The following is a 23,246-nucleotide window of genomic DNA, read 5'->3' as shown; positions in this document are numbered from 1 at the left end:
GTAGTATAAATGGTGCCCTAAATCTTTCCAAATCTAATGATGAGATTTCACACAGCCCTTTAAGATACACTCATCAGAAACAAAGCTGTAAGACTGTTGCTAGTAACTGCTATTTTGTTATGGAGTGGCCAGCAGAGGAAAATAGAGGTAAGGTGTTTTTTGGCAGATGACATGGGACTGCACACTCCTTATACACCGCCAGCAGAAATATTCTTTTTGACTGATGTATAGTTTCCACAGCACTGAACAACTGTCAACTCACAGTCATCCAATACAGCTGTACCACTTACACACTCACCAGCAGTGTTTTAGAGCTCAGGTAAAACATATTTTTACCAACATTTTGTTAGTCATTTTAGTTATCATCATTCTGTGGGGAGTAAAGTAATATTTAATTGTTGTTTTAATTTTTATTTCCTTTATGTCTAATGATGTTGTTTGTACCCATTAGACATTGTGGTGTGTATCTATTCAGAAGTGTTTACCTACATCTTGCACATTTTAAAAAGCTTTTTTAAAAACCTTTTTATTGACAATTTTTAAAGTTATTTGCATGTACTGGACATAGGCTTTTTTTTGTCACATATTGCTATAAGTAGCTACATCAAGGTAATAATTCATCTCTTTCTTTTTCTTAGAGATGTTATTTTGTTAACAGAAAAAAATATTTTTAAATCTAATGTTTCTTTTCTTTATGGTACATGAGTCTTCTTAAAGAAAAAATATATCTTTTAAATTATTTTCATGTCCATGAGTGTTTCACCTGCATGAATGTGTATATGTGTATTGTGTGCATTCTGGTACCCACAGAGGTCAGAAGAGCCCATGGAGTTGTTAAGGGTAGTTGTTGGCATCCACGTGGGTGGTGGGAACTGAATCCAGATCCTCTCCATGAGTAGCAAGTGATCCTAACCACTGAGCCACCTCTTTAGCTCCAAGAACCAGGAATCTGCAGTATCTCTCAAGAAGACATCGCTAACTTGAAGTCATCAAGATATTTACCTAAGTTTCCTCCTGGAAGTGTTTGGTTATGTGACTGTTTTCAGGTATGTTTGGATTCACATTCATGTATTCTACTGTATGTTCCAGCAACATCTGTTATACAGCAACTGGATTAGTAAAATCAATTTGTTGAAGTAAGTTTGTACATGAACATGCACTTGGGAGCAGGGAGGACTACTTCTGTGACAATGCAGCCAATGCTGGATAGTTGCGGAGGATTTTGGTTTCAAGGAAGTATGAGTAGGAATCACTTGTCACTTGTGTGGGTCAAGAGGAACACTGCGATGAGGTGTCTAAGCTCACTGTTCTCAGTGGTCAAGGAACATGCTGTATCTTCATTAAACAAAGAACAAAACTAAGAAGGCAAGGTCACCAACAGACATTTAATTCACGAAACATGTATTTAGTAAGTGCCAGGCATTGTGCAGTGAGAGGGAGGCAGGAGCCATAACTCTAGTGCCCCTCTCCTTCCCTCCACCCTGGGCTTAGGGCTTCTGTGTATATGTGTGATTGTTTCCATCAGGTGCTGCTGAGGTGGAGTGGGCTGGAGGAACTCAAGGAATCCCCGAGCCTATGATGTGTTAATCAAAAAGACAAACTCCCAGAACCATGGGGTTTTCATCCCTCCTGGTCCTGCCACCATGTAGCCCAAAATAAACACACAGAGGCTCAGGCTTATTAGCTAACTCTCATAATTATTAACCCATTTGTATTAATCTGTGTATCTCCACATAGTCTTGGCTTACTGGTAATATCTGGGCCTCTTACTCCCTTGGCAGCCACATGGCATTTCCCTGGCTACCAGAATTCTCCTAGTCTGGTAGCTCAGCCTATACTTCCTGCCTGGCTATGTCCTGTCTGCCCATTGGCTGAAACAGCTTTGTCCATCAACCAATAAGAGAAACAGATATTCACAGCATACAGAAGGACATTTCCCATTAATGGAGTTAGGACAGAGTGGACTCCATGTGACTCAGTTGTCCAGTGTCTTACCTAATTTGAGTGATAGCTGGTCATCTGACCCTGTCTGACCTTCTAGAGATGGAGTGCTCAAGTTTACATGGGGTCTAAACATGCTGTCCTGTTAGCAGCAGTGGAGAAACGGGGCAGAAGTACCAATTATTAAACACTTAATGCCTGCCAGTCACTGTGGTGCACACAGAGGACCATTCCCCTCATCCCCACAGCACAGTGTTGAAACACACTATCTTATTTGATCCTCAGAATGATTTGGGATAGATGGGTGAACACCCACCCCTCACCCCACCATGTGTGTATGTGTCTGTGTGTTCATGTGCTCATGTCTGTGTGAGTATAAACTTTCATGTAAGGTATTCAATACTCCTCCACTCCCCTCATTCACCAGCAGAGTTCCAACACACACTGCAGAGGATTCAGTGGGGACAATAGGTATTTCCACATGGTCTTATCTCATTGGAGAAGGGTCTGGACAAGTTACTCCTTCCTCTGCTACATGGCACCTCCCCAAGCTCTTTCTGCCTACCTTTCCCAGAATTCTCCTCATCTCCTAGTCCCACCTATTTTCCTGTCTCTATTGGCCAAACAGTGTTTTATTCATGAACCAATAAGAGAAACGTATATACAAAAGGACATCCCCATTAAGGCAGGGGCATCTTTAGTGTCTTTGATAATTTTTTTCTTTCTTTTTTGGCATTTATCTTGAAGTTATTTGTCCAGATAATCTTCTGGGGAGTTAGTATATCGTTCAAACTTGTGATTTTCTTTCTTTCTTTCTGTTGATGTTCATCTAGACATATTCTTACCATTGTTTGTATATATGTGTATGTATGTATGCATACATGTGTATTAAGTTTTTTTCTCTGCAATCTGGCCCTTTTCCCCTTTCGATAGCACATCCCAGAAATCTCTGCAACTCAATTTCTTTACACAAATTTACTTTTAGTAGTTTGTAAAGTACTGAATCCCTGAAGTACACTAATGTACCTAATCATTTCCACATCTTTGGGTATGTTCTTTGCTTCTAGATTTTTAATTGTGTGTGTGTGGTATTCAGGAACAATACTGGTATTTAGAAGTCTAGAGTGGTAGTGATGCTCTTGAAATGAAGAGGGAAGAGGTTGTAATTTCTAAAGTGGTCACTAGATGGTGAAATTGTCCTACGGTGTTAGTGAAACCGCAGCGTTAATTGCAGCTGTAGGAGACAGTGGAGCTGGCTGCTGGGTAAGGAGCCCTGTACAATGGAAGGGACTTGGGGAATTAACTGGTTCACTTTGTATTATTATTAATTATTATTTATCATTATTATTGTTATTATTAGGAACTTAGAGCCTGTGAAAAAAGTCCTCTGAGTAGTGCTCCTTCCCTGCCACACTATGTCAGTCTGTGGCTTTCAAGTTCCATAGCAAAACTCACATGCCTCCCACTGGGGTGAAACCTGTTCTGTCCCAAAGATCAGCAGCATCAGAGGCCAGGGTCATCAGTGTAGAGCGCAGGGATGGGACTCATCAGGAGCCATCTGGCTGGGGACAGTTGCAACACAGACCCTGGTGCTGTGTGGGTAGGCCTTGTGGTGGCCACAGGATGCGAGGGGAATCGTGGCACTCGCTTGTTCTCTCTTCAGGCCTTGCCAGAGATCATTAAAGGTCCTAATGCCCAGCTGTGGGCACCATCATGTCTTGTGGGCTGTCTCTAAGAAGAAAAGCTCTTCGTATGGTTGTGCAGTGTCCTGAGGGGAGATCATTGGCTATGACCAACAGTTCAGGATCCACATAGATCTCAAAGTCATTCCTACAAGGACTGGTCTCATTTCCAAAGAAGTGGACGATGTCAAAGCTGTCCTCGTCCAGGCCTAGGGGACAAGACATGAAAACCTATCATGCCTCCTCAATAGCATCTCAGCCCCTTGCTAGCAAATCATGTCTTCAGGGCTTCCTCAAATGTCTCCCAGGTCTTATCCTTTTTGGTCCAGTTCAGAGAACTCAATCTTCTTTCTCTGGGGTGCAGCTGTGACCAATGGGCAAAATGTTCAGCATGCCATTCTGGTTTCATGATTCTTGGGCAGTCTGAGCAGGGTCATATAGATGAGGCAGGAGTTGATCAAGTTCTGAAAGAGCTCCTCCCCAAAGATGGTTTTGGGGGATAGCCACCCATATTTGTACTGCACTGTCCCATATTTATCAAGCACATGATCAAACTTCTCAGTGATTTCATCTCCATCACCTAGTTGCTCAGCAACCCTCGAGCAGTCAGAGCCACCCATCACGCTGTTCTGCACCCTACTTCTGGAGAGCTGGGTGTGAGGATCCTGTCCATATCAAGCAGGCAGAGGATGTGTGTTTTCCTATGCATGTCAAGTGCTGTTGCCTCCTGTGTTAGAATGCAGAAATGCATTCTAACTGTAAAGGATTCACTCTACACAGCTCCTTCTCTGTGCTCATCTCCCACACCAGAGAGAACCAGGCTTGAATACGTTGGGGTGCTGCTGTATAACCCATCCTATGCAACATGCGCACCCCATTTTGTAAGTGGAGACAGTGCAGGGCTGGGGCAGCTTTGTCAGCACAGTGCAGATCCTGTTCTGTGGGTTCACACAGACCCGAATTTTAAAAGTTGACTTTAGCAGTGGTTTTCACAGTTAGTCAAACTATTTAGCCCTTGTCAAACCTCCATTTGCTCATTTTTCGAGCTGTTCAGGCCTAAATCAAGTCAGGACATGCAAGTCCTTCTAAGTCAGTGCCTGGAAGGTAGAAGCCTGACTGAGGGCATTAGTTTTCTTCCTATTACTCCTTTTCTTATACACACACACACACACACACACACACACACACACTCTCTCTCTCTCTCTCTCTCTCTCTCTCTCTCTCTCTCTGCAAGCTGGAGGGAAATGCAAAGTCTAACACGGCATTCAGCAAGGCTGAAATGACTATAGTTCAGACTCAAGGCAGGCCTATAGAATTATGGCAAACTTTTGTATGCAAAAGCCTGTAGCCTTCCCTACAATCTGTGTGCGTATCCCCAATTTTTACAGATGACTATACTGATGCTCTGGGAGAGATGTCATCGCTTGGGCCAGTGTCACACACTGAGCAACAGAGGTGAGATTCAGTCCAGTGACATGGAACCCAAGGCCCAGGCCCCTCAGCACCATGCTTAACAGGGTCTCCTCCCAGCGAGTCACACTCAACCATCAACACATGTGTTTGCATGTCACAACTATCTTGGGTTCAAAAAGCAGCAAGTTGTTGTAGATGCTACTTCAATGGTATTTGAAGGAAAAAACCAAAAGCAATATGATCATAAAGCATCTTTTTTTTTTCTAAAAACTAAAACAAATCTCAAAATTAATCTGTTTCAGTTAAAAACAAAACAGGCTTCCTGATAAATGCAGCTGAGAAAGAGATAACTGGTGGCAGCCTGGTCCATGTGGTGATTGGCTGATCTGCAGTTTCCTGGAACATTTGTTGTTGTCCAACCACACATGCAAGCTCCTCACACAGTGTTATTGCTTCTCCCTCTCTTCCCATGAGCTGCTGAATGAGTGACAGCTCTTTCCTCTCTTTCCCTGTGGATATGAAAGTCACTTTGGCCACTGCAGCTTTCCATGGGAAGAGATCTTGTTCTGAAGGGTTACATCTTGTTCGGCTCTTCTTGCAAATGGGAATTGTCTTTTTCCATGGTTTGTGGTAGGTCTTTCTTTGGGCTGCTGGCTGCCAATAATGACATGGAGACTTTTTATTAAGTATTAAGTATGAAAGCTTGGTCCTAGCTTAGGCTTGTTTCTGACTAGCTCTTAGAATTTAAATAAACCCATTTATATTAATCTACAGTCTGCCACATGGCTTATTACCATTCCTCAATACAGTGTATGTCCAACTTCCTCTATATCTTCAGGTGAACACGCACCTCTCAAATTCTTCCCCCAAGTTCCTGTCTCTGTCTGGAAGTCCCACCTATCCTCTACTGCCTAGCTATTGGCCATTCAGCTCTTTATGAAGCCAGTCAGAAGGTGCCTTGGCAGAGGCACATCTTCACAGAGTACAATAAGATGATCCCACAGCATTGGTTTTCATCTTGCTCAAATAAACTCTGGGAAGTTTCACAGGGTCTCTGGGACATGGTTCTAGACTCTGTAAGGGGTCCATCTGTGGAAATCCCTGGATTCTGTTCTCAGGAGGCCTGGATGATATCTCCAGAGACAAGAGGGTCTATTTTCCATGTAGGATGAAGAAAGAGAGCTCACAGTAGAATCCTTCAGTCCCCTGACTCCTGACTGTGTGTGAAATGGACTTCTCTGAAAAAAGACACACCTGTGTTAAAGATTCTATAAGGCCGATTAGAACTCGTGTGTCTACAGTGACCTGGACTGCTGCAGATATAGGACCAAATTGTCTTGAGCTATCTTTAGCTCCTTAGTAGCCCATCCAATGTTTCTGACCTAGTATCCTTGTAAGTATCAAATGAAACAATTTGAGATGTACTAAACGTAACAGACCACTAACGTCCACCAGCCTAAAGGCTAATAACAATGTCAGACAGCATCTAAGCCTTGTAGCAGTGAATTCCTTGCTGTAATTGAATGTTCTTACCCACGTATCTGCAACATGCCTTTCTTTTGTTCTGTAACTATAAAAACTTGACAAAACTCTCACCAATTTCAGACACGGCATTTGGAGGCAACCGTCACTCACATTTATGTCTTCAGAATAGTTGCTATCTATTCTCCTAGGAGTAAGAGCTGTACCTTTGTGAGGGTGAATGCTGGAGTGAACAGAGGGGGAGTAAGCATTGTTGTTGTGGTGGAGCTTCCTTTCTCTCCAGGCAGGGGAGGTTGGGAAGCAGCTCCAGGCTTTGGATTTTAGAAATTTATTTGCATCATCACGGGGCACAATACAAAGCCCTGTAACAGAAAAGAAATATCAGCACAGAGCAAAGCCATGGACGAGACCTTTCTTACCCAGCAGATGGGAATTAAACTGGCATGAATGGAGCCTCTCCTAAAGAGGCGCAGAGAAGAGCCAGTCACTTTCTCTTTCAGAGGTAGAGAGAGCTACTCTCTGCAGCCAGGCCTGTGAATTGGCTCCTGGCAACTCTGTTTTAATAGACTTCCCCCTCATCTTTGCATACATTGCTGTTGGCTGTCTCTGAACCTCTGTCTTCCTGCCAGTGGTCTCTCATCAGAGAGCCTTGTCTCTGAATAGCGCGCTACTAGCACGCTACTGAAGCCATCCTGGGAAAAGCTGCCCTGGGTTAGGCAGACAGAAGCCTGCTAGTGGTAGCTGTGTTTGGATGGCTGCTATCTCGCCCCTGCAGGAAGCAGGGCAGCCCTGAAAAATGCAAAGTCAGCTGAGTCGGTTGCAGCATTGAGAGGTGCTCACAAAGCTGGGCCATTCAGCACCAGCTCCTTAAATGAAATGATTCCCAGAATTCTAACATTTCAGATGCACAAAGGAGAGGGAAGAAAGCCTGAGCTGAAAAGAAAAGAAAAGAAAAAAAAAAAATCACAATTTTAAAACAATGAAAAGAAACAGCAGCTCTGAGAGCTGCTATAGTGGGTACAATGGGTGTCCATGCAGTTAAGTATACTGCAGGGTCCTTGTCGCCTGATCTAGATGGCCTTAAGACTGTCCTTAGATTGTCTAAACTTCCTTCCTTCCTTCCCATAAATATATATTTTAATTTGCTGAGCAGAAAACACTTGAGAAACAGTACTGATCCAGGAAAAGGAGGGTATCTTTGAATTTGTTAGAGGCCCTTCTTATTTCAGGCAGGCTTTATGTCAGGGGTCCAGGTGTCAGACACCCACAGTCAACACAAAATTTCCACCGAGTAGGGAGCCTCCAGGGTCTTGTTCTGTGTGATTTTGGAGAATGAAAGCCAATGCGTTTTAAATGGGGTACCATTGACCTGCTAGTCTGGGGGCAAGGGCTAATGGCAGGAATTGGGGCGAGGCATGGGGAGATGGCCAGAGCAGTGGGCCAACCTATCAGGTATCAGTCAAGTCCTCAAGAGTGGCTTCCAGGTGGGATAATAGGTGACTGAGAACCAGGAAGCAGCACTTTCTTCTGGCATTTGACCTCCAGGAGGTCCCTGCCCCATGTGACCAGTTTTTATCTCCTGTGCTCATCACTATGTGCATATGTCACAAAACAGCAGCTTCTGCTTTAGGCCTCTCAGGAGGGAGTAGCTCTGTGGAGTTTCCTGGAGAAAGGTATGGCTCACTGGGAGAAGGTCATGCCAAGCAGAGTGCCTGGGCTGTGGGTTCCATGTGACAGGACTTGTTCTCACCTCTGTGGCTTGGTGTGTGGTAATATTCCAGGTGACCATGTCTCTCAGAGCATCAGTTTCCTCACTAGTAAACTTGGAGCTAAAGGGCAGGACAGACTATCTCTAGGATTATAGACTTACACACAAGATGTAGTGCTCAGCTCCAGACACTGGCTCAGAACTTCTACAGAGTTATCATCATTATACTGTGACCTTAACCAACCAGGTACAGCCTTAACCAATCATTTGTATGACCTTAACAAAGTGTGACCGTAACCAACCAAGTATGACTTCAACCACCCAAGTATGACCTTAACCAACCAAGTAAACTTAGGGAATAAACAGAGTAACTAGGGAAACAGTGCTGTGGATTTCATACTTCCTTGCAGTGTTTCAATCATTTAACCAAACACTTCTTTTATTTAGAAACTTTAATCAGCTAAGGAATCTCTACTTCTAGCAATTAAGGGAAATAAGCAGATGGCAACATGGATGGAAAATTTTGTCTATAAATAATGCTTCAATAAAACCAGGGCCACTTTATAGTTAAAATTTAGCATCAAGTAACCCATTTTAAAAAAATAGAAAATAAACCCTCCAGCAAGTGCTTCTTTCTTATGCTTAAACCCTTCTCCTATGTCCTTCAAATTTGACTGGTTTAAATATATGTGGTTATTACAGCCATTTATGGGTGGAGATAAAACAAAACAAAATAAAACACATGACCTCAAGTTCTGGTCAGGGTGCTTTGCCTTTATTTAGGAAAGTTTGAAGCTAAGGAAGCATCCGAAGACTTCCCAGCAGGTGGGTGTGGTGGGGGAGGGGTAGGAAGTCAGGACAATGGGAATCCTCAGAGTGGATTCTGGCTGGTCTGCTCTGAGCTTGTCAAAGGATTTGGAAGAAATGAAGGAAAGAGCCCCCAAGAAAGAACAAGACCATCCTTAGGAGGGTTGACTTGAGAAAGAGAAGTATTTAGGGGAGGGAAGAAGTCAAAGCTAGGGGTATCAAAGGTGCCAAAGGAAATAAATGTAACCTCTGTGAGAGTTGCTGGGGATGGTGATTTTTCCCATGTAAGGGGAAGGCTGTAGCCATCTCGCTTTGAACTGATATATAGTGTGTGTGTGTGTGTGTGTGTGTGAGAGAGAGAGAGAGAGAGAGAGAGAGAGAGAGAGAGAGAGAGAGAGAGAGAGAGAGAGATACTTACACATGCACATGGAGGCCAATGGTTAAGTTTGGGTGTTATTCCTCAGGAGCTCTTATCCCTCCCTCCCTCCCTCCCTCCCTCCCTCCCTTCATCTCCCCTTCCCTCCCTCCCTTCTACCTTTCTTTTCTCTGTGTGAATGCAGAATGTACACAGGCCAAAGCAGGGTATGTGGAATTCAGAGGACAATTTGCAGGAGTTGACTCCCATTCAGGTCACTAGTCTTGGCAGTCAGCCTCATTATCCACGGGGACCTCTTGCTGATCACTGCCCCCACCCAACCTTGTTTTTGAGACAGGGTCACTTACAGAGACTCAGGGCTCAGTCCTTAGGTTAGGCTGGCAAACTAGCAAGTACCAAGGACCATTCTGTTTCTGCTTCCCCAGTGGTGGTATTACAAGCTTGTCCAACCATGCCTGGCTTTTTACATGGGTCCAGGGAATTAAATTCAACAAATAGCTAGCACTTTAACAGCTGAACTACCTCCTCAGCATCTGTGGCAGGCCCCAGAGGCCCTAAACTCTAGTCTTCAATTTAGTAGCAGAATTTGTCTTTATTTCTTCCTTTTCCCAATCCCACAGTCTAGACACAGAAAGGGTGATAAGCTGGCTCTGACCACATAGATAAGGACAGTGTTGAGGAGGCTTTGCCTTAGCTTTATGTATAGTTTCTGATTTAATGAGCCTGGAGTAGGGTCCGAGGATCTGGGTGGTGGTTAAGTTTGGTTCAAGAACCATAGAGGATGGGAGAGCAAAGGAGAAGGAACCGGAGTCCTCAGTGGCACCCTTAACACTCTGTGTCACCTCTGGGTCACTCCCATGACAGCAGAATAAGCATCACTTTAGTTGGAGCCACAGAGTTTTATCAGGTAAAGGGTACTCAGCAAGGCTGCAGGATGTGGGATCGCCTGGGCAGCTGGTGCTCATGTTCAACATGGGTGATTTTTATTTGGAAAAATAATAAAACAAAGGTGATTGCTTGTTTAACGGAACAGCGTCTTTGATGGTGTATGGCTGGTAGGCAGCAGACTGTGACCATTCTTTCCACATCAATCCAGAGCTTGTTCCTTGCCTTGGGAAAACCCAGACATTCTTATGCCCTCATGTTCTCATCTGTTAAGTGAGACATTTGATTTCAGTGTTGTGTGTGGAAGAGTATTTGGGGAATCATCACCAGAATTCTAACCTTTTCGGAGTGCTCACTAGGTTCCAGGTACTATGTATGTTGTGTGTATCATATCATTTATCCTTCCACAGGCTCTGTAATGAAGAATTGCTATTAGTTGTGTTTCTTCAGGGGAAGAAACTGAGGCTTGAAAGGTGTGCTGGCTAGTTTTTTTGTCAGCTTGATACAAGTTAGGGTCATCTGGGGAGAAGGAATTCCAATAGAAAAAAAGAAATGCCTCTATCAAACTGGCCCATATGCATGTCTATGGGGACATTTTCTCAACTAATGATTGGTGGAGAAGGGTCCAGCCCATAGTAGATGGTACCACTTGCTGGGTTATATAAAAATAGGCTAAGTGAGTCATGGAAAGCAACCCAGTCAGCAGCCTTCCTCTGTGGTTACTGTTTCTGTTCCTGCCTCCATGTTCCTGCCGCTGACCTCTCACAGTGATAGAATGTGAAGATGAAACAAACACTTCCTTCCACTAAGTTGCATTTTGTTATATGTTGGTCTCAGCACTAGAAACCTAACTAGGACAGAAGTATCAAGTGACTTGTAAAGATTTTAAATCCAAGGTGGCCAGGTCCCAACCCCTCTTCTCTGAATGACTTGCAACATCCTCTCTCTGGCAAATGACCCATCTCCACTTGTTCCCACTCTCAATATTTGTTAAGAGTAGTTTTGTTTAGTGTATCAATGTGGATATTTTTTTTTCCTCTTTGAACAGGTAACCCTACACTGTGTAACCTAGACAGCTGCTCTCTGCTCTTGGGATCATCTGGGAAAACTGATTATTGGAAACGAGAGACTATTCCAGAGTTACAAGGGGGCAAATGGCCATGAGTTCCCTGGATTTCAGGTGGTGAGAATTAACTTCCATACAAGGATGTTGGAATTTAATATTATAAGGATTCAGGCATTACTCTGGCCTGCCCCTGTCACCTGGCAGAATGCACTCAGGCAGTACTCTGGTCAGCCCAGGGTTCCATGAGTACTAGTCTGCAGGCAGGTGTAAAGGACCCTTTAAAAGACAGACCCCGTCCACTTACGTCCACTTACGCTCTCACTTAGGCTCTCTTTTGCCTTCCAGCTTCCCCCTCTCTTTATTTCTCTCTCTCTCCTCTTTTCTTCTGTTTTTGGTGTCTCTATGTCTCTCTTCCCTTCCCCCTCACTCTCCTTTCTAAACGTGTTATTCCATCCACCTCAGTCACCCTCACCTGCTATGGAACCTGCTATGGTCTCCCACGTGGTCCCTTACCTTGGGACCCCCACCCACAAGGGACCACTACCATCCCTTTCTCCAGCTTTCTCCTATAACTGTAACAGAAGAACAACAAATATGATGGCAGGTTTAATAAGGAACTGCCCCAAACTATAGGACAAAGAGGGAGCCTTGTCTCAAGCAGTAACCATGCTAATTTTTGAAGTTTTCTGCCAAGGGAGTAACCTTACCTCTCTACATACCTAGAGGAAAGCATTAACTACCACTGGACAAGTCCACTCATCTCTGCAGAAGTTTCTTTGGTCCTGGGCCTTTGGCTGCTCCTTAGCATCAATTTTGTCTCTGGTCTTCTACTCTTCCTTCAGAATTTACTTCCATTCTTTCCCCTTATACTTAGATGGGCATCTTTTGAATTAGCTGAGTAACTTCATTCTTTCTCTCTTTATTTCTCAAAAGAAACACACACACATTCTCTTTCAAGAAGGAAAATCAAAACACATGAACTTCATTTTGTGTTGGTCAACTACTCTTGGGCATGGGGTCTGCCCTGAAGTGTTGTTGATGTACTCACTGCAGTGACACTCCACTGGAGAAAACTGATTTCCACTTTGCCAGCATGTATCAACTGCAAATAGGGGTGGGACAGATTATCTACTTCCCCATCTCAGGGTAGGAGCTCTATGTGGCTTGAACCTGGGCAGGTCCTGCACATGTCACTACAATCTCTGTAAGTTCATAGGTGCATCAGACCTGCTGGATCTGGAAAACATTCTTTCCTTGGTGTCACCCAGCATCTCCTCTTTGTCATGGATCCTGAGCCTAGAGGGGAAAGGATGAAGACATCCCATTTACAACTGAGTGCTTCAAAGTCTCTTGCTTTAGACTTAGTATGTGGTTCAGTTGTGGATCATTGTGTCCATTGTCATTTACTGCAACAAGAAGAATCCATTCTGGACAATCACAATTTTACATGAACTCAAAACAGTGGGAGCTACAATCTCCAAACACACTGCTTAGGGACTTTAAAACAAACGGGAAATCCATAGCAACCCGACTTAGGCTTTATTCTGCTCTGCGTGCTTTAAGGCTTAGGTTGGGGGTTTTGGTAAACATTCTCCATAAAGGGCCAGCTGGTAGATATTTCTTATCTATGTCCAATTAATGGTCTCTGTGGTGGCAGGAAAGAAGCATTGATAATAACATAAACAAATGAGCATGGCTGAATTCCAGTAAAACATTATTTAGAAAAGCAGATTGTGGCTGGATTTGGGTTGTTGGCTATGATTTACCCACCATGTTTTGATGAAGAAAATAGTTTATTCAGTCACAACTTAAGAGGGTTTAAAGATGTTGGAAAAAGTTGGGGGAAGGAGGAGTAGCTGGAGATTTACTTAGAGACTTGAAGATGTCTCAATATCCTGGTCTTGGTTTAAGATGCTGAGATTTGAAATGAAATGGAAAGGATAAATAGATTGTTATATATTTTTGCTTAAAATATGACCCACTAGTACAGACTGTGGGCATAGACTATAGGCGGGGATTTGCAAGAAAAAGACCTGAGATCTTACTTTGCCTAAAGCTTATGAGTCTTTGAGACTACTGAATTGACAGTTTATTATGGGCTGTAATACAGGCCCACTGACTCTTGGGTAGGATCATCCAAGAAGTGTGATGTGTAGCACCTCATTGTAAAATTCTCATTCAAAGGGAGGCACTAGGATGACCAAGGCCAGAGAGACATCAAGGGTAAGGACTAGTGAACCTGTAGTTGGAAAAAAGAGAGGACCAAATTGAGAAGCAGCCGTTACTTTTCTATATCTGGATTTCCACAGCCAAAGATGGTAGGAGTTGTGAGTGAGTTCAAGGACCTCGGGGCTGGAGCATGGCAACTGCTATAAAATTGACTGAACATGTGCAGAAAGATAGCAGAAGAGAAGGCCAGACTTAGTTATCCTAATAACCATTGCTCACATCCAATTCTTGGGGGCAGTCAGTTGACCCAATGGCTGCTTTCACTATTTGGGGTGCACCAGAATAGTGCTGGGCATCAAAGGGTTAAGGAGATACACTAGTGTTCCTCTCTGGGACAGGAAAGCTAAAATTTCCGTATTATAACAAAATGGCCTCTAAGCAAAGATTAAGAGGGTGAGACCAGATGGGTTATTTTTATTATTTGTAAAAATCCAATAAAATATTCTCTATAGTGTATAATATCTTTGGCTGGGCAGGCATTCAAGTATGAAGGGGGGGTAATAAAGTCTATTTTCTAGCAAATTGCTTGTACCAGTCAATAGAGAAGAGGGAGAGGTAATAAGGAAGGTGTTTATAAGTTTTATTAGGCCGGCCGTCTCTGCCACTTGGATTCTCTCAGCAAGGTCTCTGAAGGAAGGGATTACTTCAAGAAGGCAAACTTCGGTTCTCCATCAGCAGAGTGAAGTCCTTTGCTGTAGAACACAGTGTCTTCTCCTGGGTGAAGTCCAGGAACTTTTCCCAAGTGCCTGGACCAGGGCTAAGTACTTTACACATCTTGTTTTCTTTATTCTGTTACAGCAGTGGTTTTCAGGAAAGGGTGACTTCTGCCTCTTAAGACAGACTTCTGGGGCTGGAGAGATGCTCAGCGGTTAAGAGCACTGACTGCTCTTCCAGAGGTCCTGAGTTCAATTCCCAGCACCCACATGGTGGCTCTGTAACTTTAAGATCTGACACCTTCACATAGATATACATGCAGGCAAAACACCAAATGCACATAAAACAAGAATAAACTATTTTAAAACAGTAATAAAAAAGAGACTTTTGATAATACATAGAGACATTCTGATGGTCATAGCTGGGCAGAAGTGAGATATTAGCAGAATAGGGTTGTTGGAAGTAAAGGATGATACTTATACTAAAAATCCTATAATATGTAGGATAGTCTCCACCAGAAAAGGATCACATGATCCCAGCAAGTCATCACACCATGACTGAGAAATCTCACCTAATGGGATAGTTGGCATTTGTATCATCATCCCCATCTTACAGATGTGGAAACCAAGATGCTTAATATTCCTAAATGTCCTTTGAAGCAAGAAAATGGGTAGGTATTCTACTGACTTGGTCTTTACTTAATGACTTTGCTTATAAACAGGAGTCCCAGGAAGTACTGTGCGTAGTTGCTGTAGTTGTATTTTGGAGCCAGCATGGACATGGAATTCTATTAGTAAATTGATGGGGTATGTTGTTCTGCATATATGTTTCTCTTATTGGTTGATGAAACAAACACTGATTAGTCAGTAGCCAGGCAGGAAATATAGGCAGGGCTACCAGACTAGGAGAATGAGGGGGAGGAGAGAGAAAGGGGCATTGAAGAGAAAGGGGCATTGAAGAGACACCATGTGGCCAAAGAAGTAACATGCCAGATTACTGGTAAGCCACAGCCTCATGGCAATATATAGATAAATAGAAATGAGTTAATAATTAAAATAGAGTTAGCCAATAAGAAGCCTAAACTATTGGTCAAACAGTCTAAATATTAATATAGTGTCAGTTTGTTTATTTGGAGCTAACAGGCTGTAGGTCCAGGTGGGACAGAAACCTCCATCTTTAATAAGTACTAAAGTATTAGTAGGCAACGAGTCCCCTCAATGACAAAGCTGTCAATGGACTCACACCAACGGACTCTGGAGGCCTAAACAAATGAGGGCATGGTCCACTAGTCCTCACTGTCTACGGTTCTCCTGGTTGGTAACTAAGTGTCTAGCAACATCTCTCCCAGTGGTTCAGAGTAAGGCCCTGCAGTTAGCTTCTATAATGTTCATGGAGTAACTAACAAGAGAGCAGGCTTTGTTGTGCCTCTTCCCTACTTAGTTAGCTTGCTTTGTGTGTGTGTGTGTGCCCATCTGTGTATTCATACATATGGAGGCCAAACAACTTTGGTTGTCATTCCCCAGGCCATGTACATCTCTTTCATTTATTTTCTTGAGACTGTGTCTGTTGCTGGCCTGGAATGCTCCGGGTTGACTAGTCTAGGTGGCTAAGAAAAGCAATAATAAGGGGCTGGAGAGATGGCTCAGAGGTTAAGAGCACTGGCTGCTCTTCCAGCGGTCCTGAATTCAGTTCTCAGATCCCACATGGTGACTCACAATCATCTACAGTGAGATCTGGTGCCCTCTTCTAGCCTGCAGGTATACATGCAGGCAGAATGTTGTAAACATAATAAATACATCTTTTTTTTTCTTCTAAAGAAAAGCATTAGTAAATGCAATATGAAGGAGGGTAGGAACAGGCTCCTTATTTATACATAAGGTTGCTGAATCAAGAGCCCTGAGATGCAGCACCTGTGGGCAGGAGGAGAGCGATAAATATGTCTGACCCATGCAGTTAGCAAAGCTGGCCTTGCTTGGCTGATGGCCACCTGACCATCTCTGCCCTTTCCCATTTGCCTCATACTTATGAGGCAAATGCCAGTAGAGAAACAAGCCAGTGAGGCCCCCTGATCTGTCTCTTATTTTTCAATGCTGGAATACAAGCATGTGCTACTGTATCCATATTTTTTTCTTTTTTAAAATGTGGGTACCATGCTTCTAAGTCAAGTCTTCATGCTTGCAAGGCAAGTATTTTACTAACTGAGAACATTTTCCAGCTTCTTGCTTGCTTTTCTGACCATTATGTTGCCAAATGCACTGCGCTGTTAAGGGAAGATTAAGCTAACCTAGAAGAGGTAATTTGATCAATGTTGGTTTGAGCGTTGAGGTCTCTTTTCCAGGTGCTTATTGCATAAACCATGAGTCTTGAGACTTCCTTTTGCTTACCACTTGAGAAGTGACTGCAGAGCCTCTGATGGCCCATAAAACAAGATGAGAGGTCACCATGCAGGGCAAAGCTATCTGGTAGGAGATAGTCATTGAAAAATTTCTTGCCTGTTTCCCATTCTGCATCAGCCCCCAAATTTAGATGGTATCAGTCTCACTGTCTAATGGAGCAAGGGACTGAAGGTCTCATTTATTACCAAGATTCAAGTGCTAAAAGGACCTGAAGAAATGAGATGCCTTCTTTGGACTGCCAAAGGAGGAAGTGAGTTGATCTGTGACTTAGAGGCATGTCTTCCAGTTAATCATTGCTGACTCTTTGCTGCCAGCCATCCCTATACATCTTGATGAAACCAGGAAGATAAATGATAGATGTGATGTAGAGGGAGATGGAAACAGGCTGCATGTTCCCACATCAGGTTGCTGAAGCAGGCAGGAGCCTTGAGGCCTTAAGATGTAACCCCCACAGGCAGAAGGTGGAGAATTATGAATGTTCCTGAACCATTGGGTTAGCAAAGCTATTTTCCTGGCTGATGACAGTCTGCTGGTCTCTGCTTCAAGAGTTTGTTGCCAGTAGAAAAAAGATTTGGAAACTTGTTCCTGTCTCTGTTGATGTTTTGATAAATCACCAAGAACATTGGAATCTGCCAAAGGGGACTGGAGAAAATATCTTGTTTGTACTCTGTCCTCCATCGGTGTCCTCAGATTTGCTGGTCCTGTGTGATGGGGGATGTCCTTCTGTATATGTTTTTCTTATTCTTGATAAATAAAACACTAATTAGCTAATAGAGGCAGGAAGATAGTGGGGCTCGAAGACCAGGAGAATTCTGGGGAGTAAAGGCAGGAAGAGAGGCCTGGGAGAGACACCATGTAGCTGCCAAAGGAGTAACAGGTCTGTTCTCCAGTAAGTCAAGACCATATGAAAATACATAGATTAATAGTTATAGGTTAATAATTAAGATCAAGCTAGCCAATTAGAAGCCCTAGCCATCGGCCAACAATTTAATATGTCTCTGTGTACTTATTTGGAGCTGAAGGGTGGCAGGACCTGGAGGGACAGAAACCTCTGTCTTCACCTGTGAGGGTAAAACTACGACTGGAATGATCCTACATGATGAGTCAAATTCTTAGGAGAGAAGTTCTGATTTCAACGGAAAAGGATGCCCTGATGTGCTGTGTCTACTTCCAGGGTTGCAGTGCCTTTGGTTCCCCCAATAAAAAGACAGCCATGAACATCTGCTGGCATTCTTAGGACATGTGTAGGGATAATACCTTGCAGGAATAGTCACCTTTCTGGTGATCCTGCAAGAAGATATGACTCCTTTCCTCTGGACAAGGCAAGGCTTAGCATCCTTAAGATACAATCCTTATTTTCACAGGCTTCAACAGTTAAAGAGCATTTATGTGTGTGAGATGCCATCGCTGCCACTGGTCTCTCCATTTCTAACCAGACGGTGGAAGGAGTGAGGGCATCTGTTTGCTTAGTCATGGACTTGGTCTTGCCTCCACTCAGTTGTTCTTTTGCTAACTAGACTTCTTCAGGGATCTGATCTCACTGTGACAGTTGCAACTTGGTTTCCCTAGTGTAATATACAACATTTTTTTGGGGGGGGGAGAATGAGAGATTTAAGATTAATTTCCATTTATAAAGCCCCCATGGTCAGTGCTGAAGACAGCACTGTTGGAAGTGGACAAGGAGTTGACAGATTTGGTGACTGTGATGTTCAGTCATGAAGGGACCTGGAGTTTTACTCAGGAAGAAATGGAAGAGCTTGGCCAATGCAGGAGGTTAGGGAGGCATGAGGACAACAGAAGAGAGGGAGCAGGAGAAACAGGTTTCTTTGGGATGCTGTGGGAAGAGGGATGAGTTCTTCTCTGAGCAGTTCTAGAATATCTAAGGCAGCAATGAAGTTAGGGAAGTATGGGATTGTATTTTCTATAAAATAGGAAGTCTCAGGAGGAACTGAGATTCACAAAGGATGTTAGTGCTAGGGAAATAGCTATGAGTCTTTGGTTTTGATAAGGTTAATAGTCCAAGGCAACGGTTTAATTGCCTGGCAAGAGGTGTGCACAGAGAAGGGGGTGGAGGGAAGTGGAAACCACCTTGGAACACATGGACACTGGAACAGTGAAGGGCAGAGAGTAGAAAGGAGTGGGCAGGAGAGGTAGATCATAGAGCAAGGAGGAGCTAAAGACAGGAGTATCTATGTTTGTGACTGCTCAAGAGTGGTTGGAGGAGGATGGGATGAGACTATCTGGTATGTCAGTGGGTGGTGGTGCACACCTTTAATCCCAGCATTTGGGAGGCAGAGGCAGTTAGATCTCTATCGCTGTGAGTTTGAGGTCAGCCTGGTCTACAGAGAAAGTTCCAGGACAGCCAGAGGTGCACACAGAAATCCTACCTTGAAAAGCAGGCAGGCAAGCAAGCAAGCAAGCAAGCAAGCAAACAAACAAGAAAAAAGAGACTATATGGTGCTTCTGCTCTGTGGTGATCAAAGTCAATCTCAGAAACAAATTAAAGGAGAAGTTTATTTTGTCCCAAGTTTCCACTGAAGTGGGATTCATGTTAGCAGGGGTGAGTGTTGGAGGTTCCTGACATTGTGGTAAGCCAGGAAGCCGACCAGTCCCAACCAGGGGCTGGGCTTCAGTTCTCAAAGGTGTGACTTGCTTCTACCAACTAAGCTCCTGCCTGGTCAAGGTTGCATGGTTTCTCAGAATAGCCCCACCATTTGACAAGTAATCAAAACATAAGCCTGTGGTGTGTGTGTGTGTGTGTGTGTGTGTGTGTGTGTGTGTGTGTGTGTGTGTGTGTGGTGGTAGTGGTGGTGGAGCCCGACAGGTGATAGCAGCTGTCACTTAGACAGTGGAGGAAACGTTTTACATAAAACAGTGAAGACAGACACTTAGGAAGCTGAGAGTGAAGGAAAGTTGTCTGCCCATGGATGGAGAATACAGTTTGGGTGTGATGGTGGGGGGGAAAGACAGTTGCTATCATGGGGGAAAAGGTGAAGAGGACATAGGAAAGACCTAGAGAGAGGCATTGAGCTTGCAAGAGGAGAGGGGTGGGTTCGTGTGATAAAATATTAGAGAGGTGGGAAGGATGGGATAAAAAGTTCAGAGTTAACAATAGAAAAAGAATTTGTTTCTTCCTCTCCACCTTGTGGAGACCAGCAGGGCTGGGTGAAGCAAGTCATCATGCAGAAGGCTCTGAAAGAAGTGGGTGGGGTATTAGAGAAGAGTAAAATAGACTTAAATTGCTGCCATACGGAGCAGGCTAGACAGTTAATAAGAACGAATAAAAGGATTAGCCAGCAAGTGATGCTGAACAACAGATTTGCAATGGGGGCTGGTCAGCAGGCGTTTGTAATTTTCAACAGCTTGGGAACAGGAGTGGATAAAATGGATGATTTGGCTTAGCTGGAGCTGGGAATTGGCATGATTACAGGTTAGGATTAAATCTGAGAAGGACATCAAGGTATTTCTCTGTGTCCATTTTAAACCACAGAGCCATTTTTTGATGGGTGACTCCTAGACTTCTCAGGTCTTGAATGGCCTAGCACAAAGCCACTCCTTTGATCTTTTGCCCAAGAGCCTCCTGGAGGAGGCTTTTCTGATACAATACATTTCAAAGGTGAGTTTTTGGGGAAGGGTTGAGGAAAAATGGAAGCATAGCTCAGAGGAACAAGAGAGACTTGGTCTTGAGATGTAGAGAACCCTGGGAGGAGGAGGCTCTGAGAGGGTGGTATAGCTCTTTGGCCTCTGATCTCTGCCAAAAGTCACACTATGTGACCTTCCCCCCTCCTTTTAACTTATGTAACAAGCACAGAAAGCCCAGATGTGTGCCCAGGGTTGCATAGTGAAGAAGAAAGTACCTGGGATCAAATCCCAAGTTTGTGGCAACAAAGAGTGGAAAGCAGTTGTGTCCTGTTTTAGGGTTTCTATTGATGTGAAGGAAAACACTTAACTGGGGCTGGCTTACTGTTTCAGAGCTTTAGTCCATTATCATCATGGTGGGACACATGGCAGCATGCAGGTAGACATGGTGCTGAAGAAGGAGCTGAGAGTTCTACATCTGGGTCTGCAGGCAGCACAAGGACAAGAAGGAGACTGTGCACACTGGGCATAGCTTGAGCATAGAAGACCTCAAAGCCTGTCTCCATAGTAGCACATTTCCTCCAACAAGGCCACACCTCCTAATAGTGCCACTGCCTCTGGGCCAAGCAAACACACAAGTCTATGGGGGCATTACCTGTTCAAACCACCACGCCCCTACCCCACCATCCTCTTTGTAGCTTCAGAAGCAATGGGGAATGAAAATGGTGTGTGTGTGTGTGTGTGTGTGTGTGTGTGTGTGTGTGTGTGTGTGTGTGTACATTGTTTTAATCCATCCAATCATCAAAGGACATGTAGGCATATTCCATAAGTTGTTCATTGTCCGTAGCCAAGTGCTTAATTTTTAAACTCAAAGGTCAGTGAAGCACTCCTCTTTGTGCCTTCAAAGCACACCTCCAACCTTCAATGCCTTCTCTTCCCACATTGCTTGGAGCTGGCGGCTGTATTTTACTGCACTGAGAACATTAAAGCCTTTAGAAGAGGCTTCCATGGAGGAGGCTCCATTGCCAGCATCAGCACCACATCCTCTGTGCCTTCCTGCCTAAAGCCAGTCCTAGCAATACCTCTGTTCTATACCCCCATCCCCATATTGCTCTCTCAGATTGTGACTGCAGCCACTCTTCCAATCTTCTCAATGATATCACTGATTCATGTTCTTTCCTGGACCCCTTCTTATGAACATACAATTACCCTCCCCTCTTCAAACAGTGAAACTTCTCCCCACCAGCCTGGCCCTCCATTCTTTTTCACTGGTTGCAACAAAAATCCTGGAAAATGGCATCGATGACCTTTACTTCTGACGCATGCCAACTTGATCTTTCTTACTCCTGCCTCATCAGTCTTTTTTTTCCCCCAAATCTCTCCTTGAACATTAGCTGAGCTATCTATGTTGTTTTAGAACATGGTTAGTCATTGACGTTTATCTTCCTTGAATGGTTAGCATGGCTTCACATGAATGCTCCTCTGAGTCTTTGATAGACTGTCCACACTTGGCTTGCAGTATGCTGCATCCTCATGGTCACCATCATTTAAACTTTTTGCTGGGTCTTCCTCCTCCCCCTGATCTACTGTTGGAATAGTCTCAGTTCTCTCATGTACCCATCCACTTTCCTCCAAATCCCATCCTGTTCCAAGGCTATAGCTACTTTCTATGTGCCAGCAACATGACAACTCAGAGGACCAGTCCAGACTTTCACACTCCAGATTCCTATATCCAGCTGCCTACTTGGCACCTCAGTTTGAAAGGCAGATCATCTTCTTAAGCTGAAAGTCTCTCGAACCTGAATTCTCATTCTCCTTGTTCCTGCCAAATTCACAACAGCTGCAGACTACCTCTTCCTTGATAGCATTTCCATTTTTAAAGTCCTAGACCATGAAGTTATCCTTGATTTTTCTCCGTCTTTTTCATGTCTAAGCTTCAGGAAGTATTATAGTCTATCTTTTTTTTTTCTTTTTTATTATTTCACATGTTGATCCCAGTTCCCTCTTCCTCCCTCCCTCCCTCCCCTTTATCCTCTCTGCCCTCTCCCATGCACCCTAACCACCCTCCCCTCCCCCACCCCAATTCCATATGTAAGGGAGTGCCATCCAGTTGGGGTCATGTAGATCTGACAGGTCATGTGAAGTAGGGACTAGGGCTTCTCTCCTGTCTATCTTGATACCTGTCTGGAATCTGATCACTTAACGGCCTCCTTCTCCCACCTCCACTCAAGCCATTGATATCTATTTTATGAATCTCTGCAGTTGCCTTTTGGCTGTCCTTATTGCCACCTTTGCATCTACTTCTCCCACAATAGCCTGGTTGTTCCTTTCAGAGGGTCATGTCATGTTGTTTTTCTAGTATTTCAAAATCTGCCTGTCAGACATGGTAGCTTTTCAAACAGCTTGTGCAGTATGCTTCCAACATGTTTATGATCTCAGCTGCAGTCCTTTACTCCTCTATGTTCAAACACCATACTCCCCTCCCAGAATCTCTAGTGGGATTGACTGCCGTTAACGTGCAATAGAAGACAGGAGCAGCTACGTTATCAGTTGTTGGTAATTTGCAAAATAGTGGTGTCCATTTCCATGCTCTTGGCCTGGAATCTGTTTCTCCTGAATCTTTCCTTACATTGAATTTTTCGTGGTTCTTCCTTCTGTTTCTTGCTTGTAAAATTTGTAAAACTGTGGCCAGCTGTGCCTTTCCTCACAGGATTGTTGTGCAAGTATGTAAGGTCCGACATGTTCAAGTCTTCTTGGAAAATGGACTGTAAAAACAGAAGATTACAACTCAGACTCAAGGCACCATCATGTCTCATATCTCTGCACCACTGCAGCAAAGACTTTTTCTTCAAACGTTTCACTTGGTAACTTTGAAAAATGGACCAAACCAAACCAAACCACCACCATCACCACCAACAAAAAAAATCTAGCTCACATGTGTTGCTATGGCAACATTAGAAATCGAGTTATCACCCACGGAAACTGTAAGCACCATCCCTAAACAGGGCGATGGGAAAGGTACTTTGAC

At 43.9% G+C, this 23,246-nt stretch overlaps 1 pseudogene; it reads right to left on the bottom strand.

The window, feature by feature from the left end:
• Positions 1-3,652: 3,652 nt before the first annotated feature.
• Positions 3,653-23,246, bottom strand: part of LOC127214891 (phosphomannomutase 1-like) — a 49,248-nt pseudogene continuing 29,654 nt past the window's right edge.

This window comes from Phodopus roborovskii, unplaced genomic scaffold, assembly GCF_943737965.1.
Source record: "Phodopus roborovskii unplaced genomic scaffold, PHOROB, whole genome shotgun sequence".
NCBI classification, from domain to species: Eukaryota; Metazoa; Chordata; class Mammalia; order Rodentia; family Cricetidae; genus Phodopus; species Phodopus roborovskii.
This window is presented reverse-complemented; position numbering and strand designations above follow the sequence as displayed.